This window comes from Triticum dicoccoides, chromosome 2B (assembly GCF_002162155.2).
Source record: "Triticum dicoccoides isolate Atlit2015 ecotype Zavitan chromosome 2B, WEW_v2.0, whole genome shotgun sequence".
NCBI lineage: Eukaryota > Viridiplantae > Streptophyta > Magnoliopsida > Poales > Poaceae > Triticum > Triticum dicoccoides.
Genome location: NC_041383.1, coordinates 481,322,184 through 481,341,422, shown reverse-complemented (window position 1 = coordinate 481,341,422; position 19,239 = coordinate 481,322,184).

Sequence of the window (19,239 nt, the reverse complement as noted above, 5' to 3'; positions counted from 1 at the left end):
GTGAAGCAGGAACTCAAAAGAAGAAGCAAGGAATCGAGAGCAGTCGAGAAGAAGATAGGAACGACGAGAATGACGAGAATCAAAAGCTCACGGAATCAGATAGACTATGAAAGCACTCCAGTTAGAACGAGATAAGAAACGAATAATACTGAAAGGATTTAGGCAGCACTCTGGCTGAAAACATGGAGGAACAGAACACGAGCTTCACAAGATGGAATGACACTTGACGAGATGAAGAACGCAAAGCCTCTGGAAGAACTGAAAGAATGAAAAGAACTTAGAAGGAAGCGTTGAACGGAGTTGAATATCTGAGAAGAACGAAGAAATGCAAAACTCCACTTCAGAAGAAAATGAAGAATTATTTGCGCTTCAAGACGCGAGAAGAAAAGATACTTGAACTCCACCAACAAGATCTTGATGAACTCTTGAAGAATGAATTAAATCATGAAGAACCACCATGAAGAACTCCGGTAACAAAAGGACAATGAGATAGAATTGAAGGATGAAAGAATAAGATGAGCCTTGCGATGATTTAGGTGGGGTTCCGACGAAATGACCAAGGAAATTTCAACTCCGGAAAAGAAAAGATGGAAAACACTTGGAACTAGAATTTATTCATCAAGAACAAACTCGGAAGAAAAGGGATTAATCACTTGGATGAAATAAGAATAAGATTTATTGTATGCCTATCCTTCATCAAATTAAATTGATGACAATGGATTTTTCATACTACTTATTCTTCTTGAAAAGGAGATTAAGGGGAAAATGGCGCAAAACTTGAGAAAGGATAAAACAAAACTTGAGAGAGTCTTCATGAACGACTGGTAGAATTGAAAAGAACGAATGAGATAAAATGATAACCAAGGAAAAGAATCTAAAGGAACCACCGTAAGAATTCGAAAATGACTGATAAAAGAGACTGAATCACCGGGAAGAATTAGAAGAACAAATAATCTAGAGGGGATTCAGATGCAAAAGAACAAGGAGATCATGAGCTGAATAAAGAATACTTGAACAAAGCGCCGGGATAGTTGAATAACGGTAACTGACATGAGAGGACGAAGAATTCTTATGGAAAGATGGCCTCCGGTGAAAAGAAACGGGAATACAACTTCTGACATACTCCGGATGGTAAGAAAGAATATCTGACAAACTGAAATAATTCGAGAGGATGATATGAAGCTAGAACCACGAATCTTAGGGAGGACGGACAAGGTTGAGAGGGAAACTCCTTCGATCTTCATATGACGACAAGAAACACCACCAAAATTACTGAGATACTCCGGTAGAATGAAAAGCGAAGAGGTTGAGCTAACAATGAAAAGAATTTGAACGAGATCTTGGAGAAGGCATGTGACTGATGAAATCCATTCTTACGTCACCCTTTGAAAAGAAATGAGAATAACTCCGGGGGAATTAGAAGAGTCAGGTAAGATCCTGGAAAAAGACCTGTGGGTTAGGGCCCACTAGAGAGAAAACACCGTCGGAAAGCATGATGAACAGATAGATGAAGCACTGGAACAATTGAAATATTTGAATGAGGTGACAACCTCGAATTAATTCAAACACAGACGAATCTGCTGAGATGTCTTGAGCACTCCGGAAGGATAGATGTGACACCCCAAAATTTTGGCCTTGTTTTAATGGAATAAAATTTTTGCCAGGATTTAAAACTTTGAATTTTGAGCTCCATTTTGATTTTGTTTAAATCATTTCCTTCCCTGTTATTATGAGCTTTTCCCAGAGAGAAAACTTTTCAAATGTGTTATTGGACTTGATTAACCTCTCAAGAAAAACTTTCCTTTTATCAGTGTAACTAATTAAATAATTTAGTTGCTTGATCATTGTTTTCTTGAAAAGGGTTTTCTAGGTTAAATGGCATATTTGAACTACAACCATTTGATAAATTCACTTAAAATTCCCACAAAAATTTGTAGATGTCATGTGATGTTTTTAAATCACTTTTATGCTAAAATATATTTCATTCATGAAATATTTTGAGCTCTACACTAAATTTTTCTTCTCTGGTCCAGAGTGCATTTTGCACTACAACCTATTTAAGTATTTCTTTAAAACTTCTACCAAAATTAAGGGAGGTCAGTAGGAGCCTATTATTCCACTTTGTGCAAAAACCTATTTTTGTTCTTTGAAAAATTTGAGTGAATCAACCTCATCCTCATTCTGGACCAACTTGATGGTTTGTACAGCAACCATGTTTTTACTTGCTCTTTAACCCTTGATCATTCCTCCTACTTGTAGTCCCCCATGTTAAACCCTTAAGTCCAGGAGCATGCACCTTTTGGATCATTTTTGGTTCATGAAATAATGTCATTTATTTCCTGTCCAGAATTGAAGTTCTGCTAAACTTACACTAACAAGTTTCTGCTTTCGGGCAAATAGCCTCACCACTCTCTCTTTCATCCACAGAGACACTGATCTGGAGATTTTGGCCACTCCAAGAAATGCCTAAGTGCCCTTGGCATTTTGTCAAACACCTTTCAGGCATGATCAGTTTTGACATGAGTCCTTGTTTGCACTATGGACTTAATCCCTTGGCCAGACCAGCATGTCCAATGGTTTTGCCTTAAACTATAACCCCACCCTGCTAACTTTCTTGTGGTTTGGAGCCCCCTAACATGCCATAGCTTTTCGTCGAGCACGTCCCGTGCGTGCACTGGGCGCGCCCAGAGCGCGCATATTGCAGCCACGCGCCCGAGCCGACACGCTGGCCCCCCTGGCTTTGACCCACACAACAGCATCACGCCACGCGCTCCCCTTCTCTCAGCTACGCGCCAAGCCGCCCCTCGCCGCGCCCGGCAGGCCAAGCACTAGCCGCCGCCGCCGCCCGACAGCCCTGCGCCGTTCAGCGCCGCCCAAGCCACTCCCGCTCGCCACCTGGCCCCTGGAATAGCGCGTGCTCATCCACAGCCATGTCCACTAGCGCTCGCCGCCGCCACGATGCCCTGCTGCTACAGAACGTCGGTTCGCCGGAAGCTTATCCACGGCCGCCACTGAACCGCCTCGACTCGCCTATATAAGGAGCCCCGAGCTCATCTCCGCACGCAGGCAGTCCCAAGCCACCTCAGAGGACCCCGTTGGCAGCCAATCGACCCGGGGAGGCCTCCTTCCTCATCTCCGGCAACCACGGCCGCCGCCACTGCCCTGGCCATTTCGGCACCACCGAGGCCTCTTCCTCTCCGTTCTCTCCACCAAGAACCTCCTCATCCTCCCGTGAACCCTTACCCCTACTCGATTTTGATCGGGAGCCATCGCCGCCACAAAACCACTTTACCACCTAAGCTTCTCTCCGCCGCGGAGCTCGCCGCCGGCGATTTCCTCCACCTCCGACAACCCTACGACTACCGGAGTGACCACCTCGGCCCCCTGAATCCGCTGGTGGCCTAAGCTTTCCGAACGGAGCCACCGTTCGCCGGCGACGATCGCCGGAGCCCCGCTCCACTCGGGCAGAGGAGGGAGACAACGCGCGGCGACTGGTCAAACCTGACCAGTGGGCCAAGAGGGCCCACTGTCAGTGACACCCCGCGCCGGTCCACGTGTTTAAGTGAAGGTGTAATTCTGCCAGTACGTCTTCCCCGCATCGAAAGCGTATTCCCCTCCGAAACGTTTTCTTTTCTGTTTTAATTTAAATAACAGATTTTGACCACATCTATGACTCGCTATAACTTTTTAAATATAACTCCAAATGAGTTGATTCTTTTTTCTACCTTCCTTAAATTTGGTCTAGTTTATTTTAAGATTTATTTGAAAAAATTTCAAACAACTTTTTGGTTCTGTTTTTGAAATGTGTGTTAATTCAAATATATTTTTAAATAGGATTTTGGGGAGAGAGAAGAAGCTTTCAAAAGTTTTGGAGTGCGCCCTGCCTTTCCAAACATTGAAGGCAAGCATTCTGAACCCCGACATAATATTTTGGTGTGATCATTGATACATTTATAACACCACCGTTTTTTCGAAGGACTTGTTATTTCATGTGATATGATCATATGCATGGGTGCATGTTATTGATTTCCATGCTGTTGGAAATGGACACACTTGTGATGATAATCACCCTCATGAGCCTTGCATGCATACCGGCTGGGAACCGGGAAAACCTCTGCCTTGGGTAGGTATGAGTTTGTCGCCGGTCACCGTCGGGATGGTTATGTCTGGTATGGCATGGCAAGGTGATATGAGCGGTGACTCTATTGGATGAAATATATATTCGTTATACTAATCATGCAGGGAACACTTAAACCTCCTGAGTCGACCGTAGATCGAGTCTTGTGCCAGTAACCCCCATACTTGTTTCGTACTACCACTCGTCTCTACAGCAAGTAGAGTACGGTTCAGTAAGTTGTCAACCTCTTTCTAGCACACACCATATAGAGAGGCCATGGTGGAAGATACCGGTTGTAGCTGGTAGGCAGGCCACCTGGTCCGGGGGCATGGGTGTTTCCGGTTGGGACCGAGAGGGGAGGCCACCCCTTAGAGCGCGCGATATAAATTTGATCCCATGCTACGCGAGGTTGTAGCCTCCCCACTTAGAGTTTGCTTAACAGGTGTCATGGGTGATTCCAGACACGTGTGAGATAAGCTGGTGTGTGCAAGTTAGGTGTGTTTTCAACAAAAAGACCGTAGACGGAATTAGTCCCGATGGACTAAAGAAATCCGTTACTCGTGGGTAAAGAGTACACCCTCTGCAGAGAATAAACCTATTCGAATAGCCGTGTCCATGGTTAAGGATTACAGTCTGGGATGGGTCAGGTGTCGGTCTTAGTGTCGGTCTTCGGAGGTGAAACCGTTAACCAGAAAATGGAATTACTACTCGTGACTTGTGATACCTATGATGATTATTATTTTTGTTGACTAACCCGTGATATTATTGTTATTACCGAATATCTCTGGGATGGTTCTACCTCCGGGATATTCACTATGATTGTTTCTTTTAAAGCCCTTTATGTGGCGTCGCCCAGACGCCCGACTGTGGCATTTCTTTTAAAGCCCTTTATGTGGCATCGCCCAAACGCCCGACTGTGGCATTTCTTTTAAAGCCCTTTATGTGGCGTCGCCCAGACGCCCGACTGTGGCATCTCTTTTAAAGCCCTTTATGTGGTGTCGCCCAGACGCCCGACTGTGGCATTTCTTTTAAAGCCCTTTATGTGGCGTCGCCCGGACGCCCGACTGTGGCATTTCTTTTAAAGCCCTTTATGTGGCGTCGCTCAGACGCCCGACTGTGGTATTTCTTTTAAAGCCCTTTATGTGGCATCGCTCAGACGCCCGACTGTGGCATTTCTTGTTATTTGTTTCATAAATTTTTATACTACCATGTTATTGCAATTTTATAAATAACTTGCTTGCACGCATCAGAGTTTCATTTATCTTTCATGACTGATGTCATGAGCATAAAAATATTTTTAGCACATCATTGTTATATTATACCTGTGTTCATAATGTTTGCGAGTACATTCAAAGTACTCACTGGCTTGTCCCTGGCTATTGTCTTGGCCAGATTTTGCTTGCACGGAGAGGAGCGACGCGATGCCAGCCCCGGAACCCACTCAATGGAGATAGCAGCCTCGCGAAGATAGGAATTTAACCTGGTCAGCTGTTCCCGTGGGAAATGGAGTCCCATAGACACTGATGTTTCACAAACCGCTTCCGCCATCAACCACTAGAAACCATTTGTTGTACTCACAGGCCAGAATGGTCTTGTACTACATATTTTTGTATTTTGCTTGGAATTTCTGTATCAAGTTGGAGCCTCATCAGCTAACAGTAATCCAGGGGCTGATGAGCACGACGGTCTTTTCTGGAAATTTATTACCCGGAAAACCCGGTCGTGACAGACTTGGTATCAGAGCCAGGCTGACCATTGGCTAATCCTATCTTAGCCAGGTCAATAAACTTAGGCAAACCAACCCACCAGACCTTAACCAAACCCCAGCCAAGCTTCTCATGCAAGATAGCCACACAGTGACCCCGACAATTTTTGGCAGTCGGTGCCCAACCTATCAACCTAACCTGTCACTCATGCGCCAGTGACCGGCCCCTAAATAATCCTTTCCCGCAAGCGTTCGAAGGAAGATTCCGTCCCCTTTTCCCTATAAAAAGGGGCGCGCTAACACCAAACCAGCACAACACAGCCGCTACCCCAAACCGAGCCATAATGCCTGGACCTATAGTGCACAACGAAACCACAGCAACCAACCTTGGAGGTTTTGTGACCATCCTCGCAAACCTCACCCGTCGTGCCTACGCGTTAGAGGAGCCACCAGAATATGTTGTGTATCAAGGACCCATGAGCGGTGAAGACCGCCAATTCTGGGCCACTCTGCACATTTACGGTAGGAGTCTAGCACCCGAGCGCCCCTACCGGTTCACCGGAAGAACAACATCCTTTGAGCCACAAGCCATCCAGCTAGCCGCTCGAGAGGCTATAGTTCATCTCAGGCACTTGTCGCCCAGAGTTAACTGTCGCTCGTTCCACTACTACCCCAGACGTGAAGGGTATGGTAGACCACCCCAAGTTGCCAATGGAGATCACGAGACGGACCCCGCATTGTTGCACCTAGTGCGCTATGTAGGTGCACTAGAGGCACCGTTCGACCAGATCACTATTGATCTAATCGCAGCTCGTGGAGAGCTGGTTCGTCGAGCCCCGGCAAGAGAAGAAAACGAGCCCAACACCGACAACCCAGTCGTGCTGTTTGGACAACCAATCGAGACCCCGAGATCTGCCCCAGCCACCGGCCAAGGTGCTGCGATAACCCCAGAAGTGCTTCGACGCATTTTGGGAGCACACTCCAACGGGGTTGTGGCCAACACTCCCCGCGATGGTCATCATCACTACCCCGACCCTGCAGTTCCTCCGCCATCTCCGACTAATCCCGGCAGAGAGACACGTGGAGAAGCCTCGACATCCACCAGGCACGCCCGTTTAGACATAAACGAAGTAGACTAAGCAGTATGAGTAGCACCAGGTTTCAATGTATCCTCGCTTTGTAATCACGCGACCGTGTATATTAACGCAGCCTGTCGTTGTGCCTCTGTTTTAATAGTAGCTTTGCATAATTGGTCAGCGCATAGTTGCATATTTTTTCCGGGCACAACTACCAAAACCAACCCGGCGGCAACCACAGTAACACGTCTCTTTATGAGATATGTGTATCTCTGACACCGACCCGACCTTTGGAACTAAGCTGGAAAAATTTTTACCTTTCACCACGGTAAAACGATCCGGCTCCATTGCTATATAAAGGCCACCTTGTGACCTTACCCAGCAACCCTCACTTTGTGCACAACACTCACGGTTTTTCCTGTCATGCCGAACCCCAGCATTCATCTGAGAACCCCAGATGCAACCCCAGGTAGCTTTGTCAAATTATTGTGGGATTTTACCCGCAGTACCATGGGTTCTACCCAGCCACCCCAGTACGAGCTGTTCAAATCGAGGATCACCCCATCCACCTCGGAGTATTGGGCAGCAGTACACATTCCTCCTGTAGACCCCAACCAAGATCCAACAGAAGTTTCCTTTATGGGGAAATCTATGCCAACCCCACCCTTGGCCATAGAAGCTGCTGCGAAAGAGGCGATTGCTGGTCTTCGATCCGCAGTACCCTATGCCCACGAACGAGGATATTATTACTTTCCGAGTCGTGCAGCACCCGGAGAAGTAACGTCTTTTCCCGGTGGACGTTTTGAGAGAGACCCAGTTCTGGCCAAACTTATCCAGTACATAATTGCTCAAGAGCATTTAAACCAGCGAGTGATGGATTATCTCCAGAGCCTCATAGATTTAAATCCTCAGATTGCCATCGGCAGACCACTGAGACCCGACACGGAGAGACGCATACATCGACTGGTCAATCCACTGCCTCTGATTGAAGAAGAATGTATCCCTTTACCAGAGACATTTTATCAGGACCCCGACAAGTTACCATTTTCATTTTAGACGTCACTACTGTATTTGTTCTTTGCAGCATTTATTTATGTGTGTGACTTATGCGTGATACCCTGAGTTTGTACGACGAGTCAATTATTTGGCTTCTGCTAATGTGTGTAGTTTTTGTTGTGGTTTATGCTCCTTTAAATTAACTGTTTTTCCCTCGCAAAATCCTGGAGTGAAACTTCTTTTCCCTGAATTGCTACACCTACCACTTCACGACATGGATTAATTAATTTCACACAGCACCACGCAGCAGACTCGCAACCCTTACCATTCGAACACATACACTGTTTGCAAAACTTTGCAACGGTGTTGCATCCAGCTAATCACCCCCTAACAACAGTTAGCACCCGGCACACCCCATCTACTCCTCATGATCACCACCACCGCGGAGAACCAACACCCGAGCCGCAGCGTCGCGATACTCGTCGAAGATTATCGCGCACAGGAGCACAGAGAGCCCCAGCAGCGTCGCCAGCCCTCCGCATATCAGGATCACAAACCAGTCCGGCATCGCCTCCGCCATTAGAGCCTCGACCGAGCTTCTGTAAGCAGTAATGGAGAAAGAAGGAGGAGGAGAAGTGAGGCCAGGTGTGAGGAAGAAGAGAGAGGCACCCCGGCCGTTTTTATAGCTCGAGCTCGGTGTACGGTGGGCGAAGTCCACCAACGCCGCTCGTCGCCGATCGCCGATGTTCGGAGTCGAATCCGCGAGCAGTGCCGACAGCGCGCTGGCCCGCGAGGTGAGTGCACGCTGCACCAGCAGCTAGCACGCCGCGCATTACCACGGTACGGCCTAGATGTCCTACGCACTAGGCGTCGCCGATGGAGAAAGCGCGCGGGAGAGAGGAAGAAGAAAGGGCCAGAGGGAGAAGAAGAGGAGACTCACAGTGGACCCCGGGTCCACCTGTCGGCCAGAGAGAGCACTGTGCTCTCGGGTACAACCAGCGTATATCTAAATTTAGGAGTTATCCTAAATTTATATCCAGCATAGAAATCACCCGTTTTTGTCCCGAACCGTAGACTTTTCCGCGCAGCCCCAGTTTTTCACACTGTGGTTTTTCACCACTTATTGCCCTCTCACTGTAGCTACATCTTTATTGCGTAAATTATTTTCTTAACACCGCTTTTAGCAAATCTCGAGGACGAGATTTTTTCTTAAGGGGGTTAGTATTGTGACACCCCAAAATTTTGGCCTTGTTTTAATGGAATAAAATTTTTGCCAGGATTTAAAACTTTGAATTTTGAGCTCCATTTTGATTTTGTTTAAATCATTTCCTTCCCTGTTATTATGAGCTTTTCCCAGAGAGAAAACTTTTCAAATGTGTTATTGGACTTGATTAACCTCTCAAGAAAAACTTTCCTTTTATCAGTGTAACTAATTAAATAATTTAGTTGCTTGATCATTGTTTTCTTGAAAAGGGTTTTCTAGGTTAAATGGCCATATTTGAACTACAACCATTTGATAAATTCACTTAAAATTCCCACAAAAATTTGTAGATGTCATGTGATGTTTTTAAATCACTTTTATGCTAAAATATATTTCATTCATGAAATATTTTGAGCTCTACACTAAATTTTTCTTCTTTGGTCCAGAGTGCATTTTGCACTACAACCTATTTAAATATTTCTTTAAAACTTCTACCAAAATTAAGGGAGGTCAGTAGGAGCCTATTATTCCACTTTGTGCAAAAACCTATTTTTGTTCTTTGAAAAATTTGAGTGAATCAACCTCATCCTCATTCTAGACCAACTTGATGGTTTGTACAGCAACCATGTTTTTACTTGCTCTTTAACCCTTGATCATTCCTCCTACTTGTAGTCCCCCATGTTAAACCCTTAAGTCCAGGAGCATGCACCTTTTGGATCATTTTTGGTTCATGAAATAATGTCATTTATTTCCTGTCCAGAATTGAAGTTCTGCTAAACTTACACTAACAAGTTTCTGCTTTCGGCCAAATAGCCTCACCACTCTCTCTTTCATCCACAGAGACACTGATCTGGAGATTTTGGCCACTCCAAGAAATGCCTAAGTGCCCTTGGCATTTTGTCAAACACCTTTCAGGCATGATCAGTTTTGACATGAGTCCTTGTTTGCACTATGGACTTAATCCCCTGGCCAGACCAGCATGTCCAATGGTTTTGCCTTAAACTATAACCCCACTGTGCTAACTTTCTTGTGGTTTGGTGCCCCCTAACATGCCATAGCTTTTCGTCGAGCACGTCCCGTGCGTGCACTGGGCGCGCCCAGAGCGCGCATATTGCAGCCACGCGCCCGAGCCGACACGCTGGCCCCCCTGGCTTTGGCCCACACAGCAGCATCACGCCACGCGCTCCCCTTCTCTCAGCTACGCGCCAAGCCGCCCCTCGCCGCGCCCGGCAGGCCAAGCACTAGCCGCCGCGGCCGCCCGACAGCCCTGCGCCGTTCAGCGCCGCCCAAGCCACTCCCGCTCGCCACCTGGCCCCTGGAACAGCGCGTGCTCATCCACAGCCATGTCCGCTAGCGCTCGTCGCCGCCACGATGCCCTGCTGCTACAGAACGTCGGTTCGCCGGAAGCTTATCCACGGTCGCCGCTGAACCGCCTCGACTCTCCTATATAAGGAGCCCCGAGCTCATCTTCGCACGCAGGCAGTCCCAAGCCACCTCCAGAGGACCCCATTGGCAGCCAATCGACCCGGGGAGGCCTCCTTCCTCATCTTCGGCAACCACGGCCGCCGCCACTGCCCCGGCCATTTCGGCACCACCGAGGCCTCTCCCTCTCCGTTCTCTCCACCAAGAACCTCCTCATCCTCCCGTGAACCCTTACCCCTACTCGATTTTGATCGGGAGCCATCGCCGCCACAAAACCACTTTACCACCGAAGCTTCTCTCCGCCGCGGAGCTCGCCGCCGGCGATTTCCTCCACCTCCGACAACCCTACGACTACCGGAGTGACCACCTCGGCCCCCTGAATCCGCTGGTGGCCTAAGCTTTCCGAACGGAGCCACCGTTCGCCGGCGACGATCGCCGGAGCCCCGCTCCACTCGGGCAGAGGAGGGAGACAACGCGCGGCGACTGGTCAAACCTGACCAGTGGGCCAAGCGGGCCCACTATCAGTGACACCCCGCGCCAGTCCATGTGTTTAAGTGAAGGCGTAATTCCGCCAGTACGTCTTCCCCGCATCGAAAGCGTATTCCCCTCCGAAACGTTTTCTTTTCTGTTTTATTTTAAATAACAGATTTTGACCACATCTTTGACTCGCTATAACTTTTTAAATATAACTCCAAATGAGTTGATTCTTTTTCCTACCTTCCTTAAATTTGGTCTAGTTTATTTTAAGATTTACTTGAAAAAATTTCAAACAACTTTTTGGTTCTGTTTTTGAAATGTGTGTTAATTCAAATAAATTTTTTTAAATAGGATTTTGGGGAGAGAGAAGAAGCTTTCAAAAGTTTTGGAGTGCGCCCTGCCTTTCCACACATTGAAGGCAAGCATTCTGAACCCCGGCATAATATTTTGGTGTGATCATTGATACATTTATAACAGCACCGTTTTTTCGAAGGACTTGTTATTTCATGTGATATGATCATATGCATGGGTGCATGTTATTGATTTCCATGCTGTTGGAAATGGACACACTTGTGATGATAATCACCCTCATGAGCCTTGCATGCATACCGGCAGGGAACCGGGAAAACCTCTGCCTTGGGTAGGTATGAGTTTGTCGCCGGTCACCGTCGGGATGGTTATGTCTGGTATGGCATGGCAAGGTGATATGAGCGGTGACTCTATTGGATGAAATATATATTCGTTATACTAATCATGCAGGGAACACTTAAACCTCCTGAGTCGACCATGGATCGAGTCTTGTGCCAGTAACTCCCATACTTGTTTCGTACTACCACTCGTCTCTACAGCAAGTAGAGTACGGTTCAGTAAGTTGTCAACCTCTTTCTAGCACACACCGTATAGAGAGGCCATGGTGGAAGATACCGGTTGTAGCTGGTAGGCAGGCCACCTGGTCCGGGGGCATGGGTGTTTCCGGTTGGGACCGAGAGGGGAGGCCACCCCTTAGAGCGCACGATATAAATTTGATCCCATGCTACGCGAGGTTGTAGCCTCCCCACTTAGAGTTTGCTTAACAGGTGTCGTGGGTGATTCCAGACACGTGTGAGATAAGCTGGTGTGTGCAAGTTAGGTGTGTTTTCAATAAAAAGACCGTAGACGGAATTAGTCCCGATGGACTAAAGAAATCCGTTACTCGTGGGTAAAGAGTACACCCTCTGCAGAGAATAAACCTATTCGAATAGCCGTGTCCATGGTTAAGGATTACAGTCTGGGATGGGTCAGGTGTCGGTCTTAGTGTCGGTCTTCGGAGGTGAAACCGTTAACCAGAAAATGGAATTACTACTCGTGACTTGTGATACCTATGATGATTATTATTTTTGTTGACTAACCCGTGATATTATTGTTATTACCGAATATCTCTGGGATGGTTCTACCTCCAGGATATTCACTATGATTGTTTCTTTTAAAGCCCTTTATGTGGCGTCGCCCAGACGCCCGACTGTGGCATTTCTTTTAAAGCCCTTTATGTGGCGTCGCCCAGACGCCCGACTGTGGCATTTCTTTTAAAGCCCTTTATGTGGCGTCGCCCAGACGCCCGACTGTGGCATCTCTTTTAAAGCCCTTTATGTGGCGTCGCCCAGACGCCCGACTGTGGCATTTCTTTTAAAGCCCTTTATGTGGCGTCGCCCAGACACCCGACTGTGGCATTTCTTTTAAAGCCCTTTATGTGGCGTCGCTCAGACGCCCGACTGTGGCATTTCTTTTAAAGCCCTTTATGTGGCGTCGCTCAGACGCCCGACTGTGGCATTTCTTGTTATTTGTTTCATAAATTTTTGTACTACCATGTTATTGCAATTTTATAAATAACTTGCTTGCACGCATCAGAGTTTCATTTATCTTTCATGACTGACGTCATGAGCATAAAAATATTTTTAGCACATCATTGTTATATTATACCTGTGTTCATAATGTTTGCGAGTACATTCAAAGTACTCACTGGCTTGTCCCTGGCTATTGTCTTGGCCAGATTTTGCTTGCACAGAGAGGAGCGACGCGATGCCAGCCCCGGAACCCACTCAATGGAGATAGCAGCCTCGCGAAGATAGGAATTTAACCTGGTCAGCTGTTCCCGTGGGAAATGGAGTCCCATAGACACTGATGTTTCACAAACCGCTTCCGCCATCAACCACTAGAAACCATTTGTTGTACTCACAGGCCAGAATGGTCTTGTACTACATATTTTTGTATTTTGCTTGGAATTTCTGTATCAAGTTGGAGCCTCATCAGCTAACAGTAATCCTGGGGCTGATGAGCACGACGGTCTTTTCTGGAAATTTATTACCCGGAAAACCCGGTCGTGACAATAGACTGGCGAGAGGCGAACGAGCAGGAGAACACTTGATCCAGGAAAAGAATATGATCAACCTCAAAAACTTGAATTGAGTCCACCGAAGAAGAAAAAGAGATGAAGAATGTCGAACAAAACGAGAATTCGCTGGTAGAAATAATTGACGAAAAACTGAAGAGGCTCCGCACAAATGAGATAGATGGTCAAGACAGACTCAGGCTCCGGGAAGAAAAAGGGTGGGAGGGCGGGAAAACAAAGGCAACTTGGAAGGGGAAACCTACAAATATCTTGAAGAGAAAACACCGGTTAAAGGAAAGCAAAGGCTTCGCACGAGTAAGAAGGATACTCGATTACGGACTCCGGCTTCAAGAAGAAAAGGGAGGGCCGGTGGGAAAAGAAAACAACTGAGGATTGAACTCAAAGATGAAGAGGCTCGAGTCAACTTGACGAGAAATGCACCGGATAAAAGAGGATGGGCAACTCCCGAAACTAACCGCGTGATCCTAAAGAAAATTCGAAGGGGAAGAGGAGTAATTCAAAACACCTACGTCAAGATTCCTCACTAGAGCGACGAAGGGGCTAAGGAGTAAAAAGAATTCCTACTCTCCGATATAACTAGACTCCAAAAAATAGTTTATTCTAGACTCAACATCGGCCAGACTACACGATCAATCAAGGGGGCTCCTAGGGTCGGTCGAGGCTCTGATACCAACTTGTCACGCCCAATATGCGACCCTATCCAAAAGGAACTCGAAGGTCCCACCAAGGATAGACCCGCATATTGAAACGCTTTTGCAAGGTGGATATCATTACATCAACATTACATAATAGATGGGGATACATACAAGAGGCATACAATGCCACACGAATACAACATCACAATACATAAGAGCATCATCCGGCTATGGATGAAACACAAACAGAAACTCAAACGACGTCCACCCTGCTAGCCCAGGCTACCGACCTGGAACCTATCCCCTGATCGAAGAAGCAGAAGAAGGACTCAACGCAAGCAAGCATCGCTCTCGCGTCATGATCATCGCATAACCTGTACCTGCAACTGTTGTTGTAGTAATCTGTGAGCCACGAGGACTCAGCAATCCCATTACCATGGGTATCAAGACTAGCAAAGCTTTAGGGGAAAGGAAGGGGTAAAGTGGTGAGGCTGCAGCAGCGACTAAGCATATATGGTGGCTAACATACGCAAATAAGAGCGACAAGAGAGCAAGCGGAACGGTCGTAAAGCTAGCAATGATCAAGAAGTGATCCTGAACTCCTACTTACGTCAAACATAACCCAAAGACCGTGTTCACTTCCCAGACTCCACCGAGAAGAGACCATCACGGCTACACACGCGGTTGATGCGTTTTAATTCGGATCTGGTGTCAAGTTATCTACAACCGGACATTAACAAATTCCCATCTGCCTATAACCGCAGGCATGGCTTTCGAAAGATTATACCCTGCAAGGGTGTCCCAACTTAGCCCATGCCAAGATCTCGCGATCAACGAAGGATATACCTTCTCCCAGGAAGACCCGATCAGACTCGGAATCCCGGTTTACAAGACATTTCACCAATGGTAAAACAAGACCAGCAAAGCCTCCCGCTGTGCCGACAAATCTCGATGGGAGCTGCACATATCTAGTTCTCAAGGCACACCGGATGAGCCAGACGTCGGGTTGGCATAGACCCTGGTTGCCCAGGGGGCGCCGGACATCGCTCGGTTTGGACCAACACTTAGACAAGCATTGGCCCGGGGGGGCTAAAAAACGATGACCCTCGAGAGGGTGACTCCCAAGGGAAAAGTAGGTGGTGGTGAGGCAAATAGTAAAACCAATGTTGGGCCTTGCTGGAGGAGTTTTATTCAAAGCGAATTGTCAAGGGGGTCCCATAAATCACCCGACCGCGTAAGGAACGGAAAATCCAGGAACATAACACCGGTATGACGGAAACTAGGGCGGCAAGAGTAGAACAAAATACCATGTAGAAGGCCGAGTCTTCCACCCTTTACCAAATATATAGATGCATTAATAATATAAGAGATATTGTGATATCCCAACATAATCCTGTCCACCATGGAGCAATCTTCAACTTCACCTGCAACTAGCAACGCTATAAGAGGGCTGAGCAAAGCGGTAACATAGCCAAACAACGGTTTGCATAGGAAAGGTGTCAAAGGTTAGAGGCTGACATGGCAATTTGGGATGGCTTGATAAACAGGTGATAGGTAGCGCAGCAAATCGATAGAACGAAGCAACTAGCATAGCAATGATAGTAGTGAGATCCAGGGTAGCGGTCATCTTGCCTGAAATCCCGCAAGGAAGAAGAACGAGTCCATGAAGAAGACGAACGGATGAAGCCGAACCAAGCGTAGATGAACGAATCCTCACGATCGCAATGAAACGAAACTATCGAGAAGAAGCACTCAACATAGTAAACACACCACACATGAACAAGACATGATGCACAACAAGCATGATGCATGACACGGCTACATGAAGCTACTCATGGCAAGGGATGATGCAAACAAGAACAACACATCAAAACAAGTTTAAATGAGGCCGGGAACAACATATAACAAATCCGGTAAGTCCTCATATGCAAATTTAGAAGTTGATCCAGATCTTAATAAACCTTATGTTCAAGTTTATAAACAGCAAGTTAAGATGCACCAAGATGATCTACACGAGATTCTAGTCAAGTAACATATAAAGATCATTTAGTTCGGAGCTACAGCCTAGAAGATATGAGCAAAACAAGTTAAACATGGCATTGATGCAAAATGCATTCAAACATCAAGCAAACACACCAAAACAAGGATGCAACATGATAATTTGAAGCTACATGCAATTCTAAGCAAGTTTCATATAGAGCACACTCAAAACGGAGCAACGGTTCAACACACACACATGAAACAAGGTTAAAGGACAAGCTGTCCAAAACAGCAACTAGGCATATTGCAAGCATCAAAACAACATGCTACAGGACCTCAACATGAAAACAAAAGACATGGACATGATGTACAGGTAAAGCATTACAAAACATGAACACTAAGCTATCTCCAGAAATCACTAGAACATCCTCAAACACACATGGCAAGATAGCAAATAATAACAATTCAGACTTTGCAGAAAATAACATCAGGTTGCAATGTTTAGAGCTATCAAACAACATGTTACAGGAACTTATAATGGCAAACAAAGGCATGGCATGATACTACTAAATGCATAGAACAAAAGTCCCTTACTGACCATAAGCCAAAAAGGATCAGAAGAAATGATGGCACCCATGTAAACATGGCAAGTTATAATATAGATTCAAACATGGCAGAAACAGAATTATGAAGGCATGTTGGTGAGCTTGTGCAACTCACTACAGAGCAATACATGCCATGGTAAGGCAACCAACAGTAAGACGACATGATTATGAAGCTAAGCATGGAAAGAGCAAGTCCATAGGTTGCATGGATCACTAGCAACAATCATGGCAACAACTGAACTTAATGTTAACAGGCTGACAGCAACATTATTTAGCAAATTTTGGAGCAAAATTACAACAAGTTACAGCAAGCTATAAATGCCACCAAGGGCATGGATGGATAGAGTATGACATGTAGAACAAAACATATTTAGTGAATATCTCCAGATTATGCATAGAATGACTTGTAGCAGCAGGTTTACATAGCATCACGAAATAACAGATTCAGCCTAGCAAAACAGCAACAGCAAGTACACTACTTAACAAGCTCGATTCACTCACCACAAGTCATTGCATGACAAGATAAGCATAGCATCAGCAAGAAGACATGTTTGTGAAACAAACCAAGGCAAGAACAAGTTCATAGCATGCAAGGATCAACTACAACAACCTTGGCAAAATTGAATAACATGTAAACAATCTGCCAGGAAACATTTTGTAGCAAAAGTAGAGTACGCAAATGACATGCTAGACTACTCCATAATTGCAACCAGGGGCATCAATGGATATACAATAACCAAATGTTCAAAACACCCTTACTGAAGTATCTCAAAATATGCATGGATCTCTCTGTAGCATCAAGTTTACATGGCATCAAAATAACAGCAGAACAGGGACTAAAATCAGCAACATTACGAAGCCTAGTTTGCATGCTTGTTCTAGTCACCACAATGATCACAAAAATACATGGCATACACCACTGTAAAGATGGCATGACATAGATCAAAACACATGTAGACATCAACCTCATAGGATGCACACATCAATCATGGCAAAATGACAAAAGAGCAAGTTATGTTAACAGACAGCAGACAACATTATGAAGCACTCTTGCAACAATGATTCAGGCATCAAGATGAGCTCAAATGAACATGATGCAATGGAATGAAATGATGTACTCGTTGAGACGAACAATTTGACATATTACACGCACAAAACGGGGCTACGGATGCAGAGATACGATGCAATGAACATGGCATAATTATGCAAAATATTTCGGGACTTGGGCATTATTCGGGGTCAACCTCGGGCTTGCACGGAAAACGAAGATGGCCGGACAGGTGGTGGGGCAGCGAGGTTCGGCGGCGAGCGGAGGAGCTGGGCGGCGGCGGAGCACGTCGCCGGCAGCGGCGGCGCTCGGGGTTCGCCGACGAGGTGCGGCAGGGAGCCGGGCGGAGCTTGGGGCTCGGGGCGTGGCGCACGGGCCTGGGCGGGCCCAACCCGGGCCTCGGCGGGCCGCGACGGGCGCGGGGAGGAGAGAGGAGGCCAGCCAGCCACGTGGCGCTGCGGCATTGGGCGCGGGGGTGGCGGCGATGATGTGGCGCTCCATGATAGGCTGGAGCGAGGTGGAGGCGGCGGTGGACGCATCCGGCTACAGAGGCGGACATGTCCGGTGGCGGGGAGGAGTTTGGCTAGGTTTCATCCGCGAATTCGGGGGAGGGGACTAATATATAGGTAGAGGGAGCTAGGAGAGTCCAAATGAGGAGCGGTTTTCGGCCACGCGATGGTGATCGAACGACCGAGAGCATGGAGGGGAGTTTGCTGGGTTTTGGGCCACTTTGGAAGGGTGTTGGGCTGCAAAGAGGAAGAGGCTTTACAGTTACCCTGTTAACCGTTGGAGTATCAAACGTCCTCCAAATGGCACGAAACTTGACAGGCGGTCTACCGGTGCTATACCAAGGCCGCTTGGCAAACCTTGGGCCATTCCGAGAAAGTTTAATACCCGCACACGACGAGAGGCAAGAAGGGGACGCCGGATGACATACGAGTGCCGAATCGCAAAACGGACAATGGGGAAAATGCTCGGATGCATGAGACGAACACGTATGCAATGCAATGCACATGATGACATGATAAAATGCAACACGCAAGCAAATGACATGGCAACAATGGCGAATAACTGGCGGACACCTGGCGCATCGAATCTGGGGCGTTACAGGCGGCTGGACGAAGAAGAAGACAAGAGATAGAAGATACACGACAGATGTTGGATGTCAATCCAACGGCTGGTAGGCAGAATCGTTTGTGGACTAGCTAGTAAGTCGACACCACCTTGGATAGGCTATTTCCTCGCCGGTCCCAAATGTCAGAATCCAAATATGTCACGGTCATGCAGCCTTTCCTATGAAGATTTACAGCCCATTTGATGTGCTAGTTCGAAATAAGTTTGTGGGTGCTGGTGGGGGCTAATCACTTGGCTTATGTAATGCACAGTGAGCTCAAGCAGCTGGCGAGAGTGATATCATTTACCTTGGTTGGGATTTGTTACAATATTTCACTCTAAATTAAACGAATGGCAAGCCATTTTGCCTTGTTTCAAAGAAAATATGACAGTCACAACCGAGTTGAAAAAGGAAGAACATCTAACTCCAGCTTACAAACTGTACAAAAGCACCAGGGTAATTGTTCATCAGGTTTAC